The sequence below is a fragment of the Marmota marmota genome, unplaced genomic scaffold (assembly GCF_001458135.2).
Source record: "Marmota marmota marmota unplaced genomic scaffold, marMar, whole genome shotgun sequence".
NCBI classification, from domain to species: Eukaryota; Metazoa; Chordata; class Mammalia; order Rodentia; family Sciuridae; genus Marmota; species Marmota marmota.
Genome location: NW_026003360.1, coordinates 4,896 through 7,644, shown reverse-complemented (window position 1 = coordinate 7,644; position 2,749 = coordinate 4,896). Strand labels below are relative to the sequence as shown.

General features: G+C 40.8%; 1 pseudogene; it reads left to right on the top strand.

Annotated features, from left to right (window-relative positions):
• Window positions 1-250: 250 nt before the first annotated feature.
• Window positions 251-2,139, top strand: LOC107134213 (annotated as a pseudogene).
• The last annotated feature ends 610 nt before the right edge of the window (window positions 2,140-2,749 follow it).

Below are 2,749 nucleotides of genomic sequence, written 5' to 3'. Positions count from 1 at the left end.
TTTATCTTTTGGGGGTGGGATAAGCATTTTTCAAAAACTCACTTAAATCTACATAATGCTGTTGTGGCTGAGTCAGAGGAAGAGGCTGGCAGGGGACAGGAGGGCGGCTCAGGAGCTGTTAAGGCAAGGGCAGCGGCAGAGCGGCTGGGCCCAGGCCTTGAGTCTGCCAGTGCCCTGTGGATGCGAATCACTGCCGCACAAGCACCAGGGGCAGAGCAGTTGATCGGCCAGTTAGGCGCTAGCGCCCAGGATGAGGCCTCTGCAGGGCACTCCTGGCCTGTCAGCTTCTGCTGCGCTGCTGCTGCTGCTGCCCAGGGCCCAGGCAGAGGAGCACCAACACATGTTCCCAGCAGAGGCTCCATCTGGTAGTCTCTAACTTAGGCCACTTCTGACCTTAAAGTCTCCAGTTTCCCAGTCGAAGGCCTGGCCCCAAAACAATCTCTTGCATTTGGTCTAAAGTTGATCGGTGGTTTAATTGCATTTTCACATCCAAGATTGGATGTTATGGACTCTAAGAGTGGCTTTCACTTAGGACTGGATGGTTTTCAGAATGGTGGACTGGAACAAGGCAGGAAAGTCAGTTTCAAGATACAGAAGAAGTTGTCTTATAGATCAATACTGTTGGGCCCTTCCAAAATCACCTGGAAACATTTAAGTACTTTTCACTTCTAATCTGTGTGGGGTCAAAAAAAGTAACAGTTATTACCATGAAGCTCTAGGAGAAACACTTCAAGGAGTTGAAATGGAATTTAGTGGTCTGGATATTAAATTTAAAGATGATGTGATGCCAGCCAGTTACTGTGAAATTGATTTTAGATAAAGAAAAGAGAGATGCCTTTGTTTATGCTATCAAAATTCACTACTGGTACCAGATGTACATAGTTGATTTACCAATATGGGGTATTGTTGGTGAAGCAGAAGAAAATGTAGAAGTTTGTTATCTTTGGACCTACAAAAAGTTTGAAATAGATTTTAATGGAAATTTAATTGTTGGAGGAAAGGTGAAACTGTTCCCAATACCAAAATACAGATGTCATATTTGGTAAAATGGAAAAAGTCAGATGTAAAATTTGAAGAACGATTTCACAAATATCTTGATCCATCCTTTTTTCAACAGAGGATTCATTGGTTTTTAATTTTCAACTCCTTCATGGATGGTGATCTTCTTGATAGGCTTAGTTTCAATGATTTTAATGAGAACTTAAGGAAAGATTATGTCTGGTTCAGTAATGAAGAAGAAATGGCTGACATGGATAGAGACTTAGGAGATGGATATGGATAGAAACAGGTGCATGGAGATGTATTTAGACCATCAAGACACCAGCTAATATTTTCCTCTCTCATTGGTTCTGGATTTCAGATATTTTCTGTGTTTCTCATTGTTATTATTATTGCAATGATAGAAGATTTATATATTTTCCTATGCTGCTACATCACCAGTGAATGATTATTTTGGAGGAAGTCTGTATGCTAGACAAGGAGAAAGGAGATGGATAAAACAGATGTTCACTGGTGCATTCCTTATCCCAGCTTTGGTGTGTTACAGGCCTTCTTCATCAATTTTATAGCCATTTATTACCATGCTTCAAGAGCCATTCCTTTTGGAACAAAAATCTAAATCTTATTGATATAATACTTGGCCGAAATTTGTCAGGTCAGCCCAACTTCCTTTGTTATGCCAATGCTGTGCCTCGTCCTATACTAGAGAAAAAATATTTTATGTAGTCTGCAGTTATTGTTTGCCTGGGACAAATTTTACCTTTTGGCTCTATCTTTATTGAAATGTATTTCATCTTCACATCTATTATGTCTATGGCTTCATGATGCTGGTTCTGGCCATCCTTTGCATTGTTACCATCTATGTGATATTGTGTGCACCTACTTCTTGCTAAATGGGATTATAGGTGGCAGTGGACAAGTTTTCTCTCTGCTGAATCAACTTCAATCCCTGTTTACACATATTCCTTTTACTAATATTTTTTTTGAAACAAAGATGTATGGCTTACTTCAAACATCATTTTACTTTGGATATATGGTGGTATTTAGCACAGCCTTGGGGTAATGTGTGGAGCAGTTGTTTACATGGGAACAAGGGCCTTTGTCAAAAAAAAAATCTATACTAATGTGAAAATTGACTAGAGATGCAAGAAAACCTGGAACTTTGTATCAATTTCTCTTTTATATGGGTAGAAGTCAGTGCTCTTTTCATCTAAACCCTGAAAGGAACTGAGAAAGGGAAATGGCCTTCCTGATAATAGGTGGCTTGTCCATGATCTCCACAAGTCAACAAAAGCACTGCTAATAGAATGAAAACCTCAGGCAGGACCACATGGTGGTCATATCAAAAACTATGTGGAGACTGACTCTGAGGCAACAAAAATTACTGAGCCAACCTTTTTCTTACCAGGCATTACCTACCCCAGGTTTGCCCAGAACAAGGGGAAATGGCCATTTAGCGAGCAACCTCTTTACCAACATGGACTGTGACTCTCCAGTAATCTTCCCACCCCTGAGACAAAAGTACAAAAGTGATTGAAGATGCTCAATCACCAAGCTGCCTCACTTCTTGACCCTGTCCTGACTCACATCTTGGAGTCATTGAATAGAAGACAGAATCTTCCAAGGGTCACTGCTCTATATTTCTTTCTGAAATGCTTCTGTGTGGCTGTGGAGCCACCAGAAATCTAGGTAAACTGACTCTGACCACAGGTGACAGCCTGGTGAGCTTCAATTGGTGGACATTAGTGTT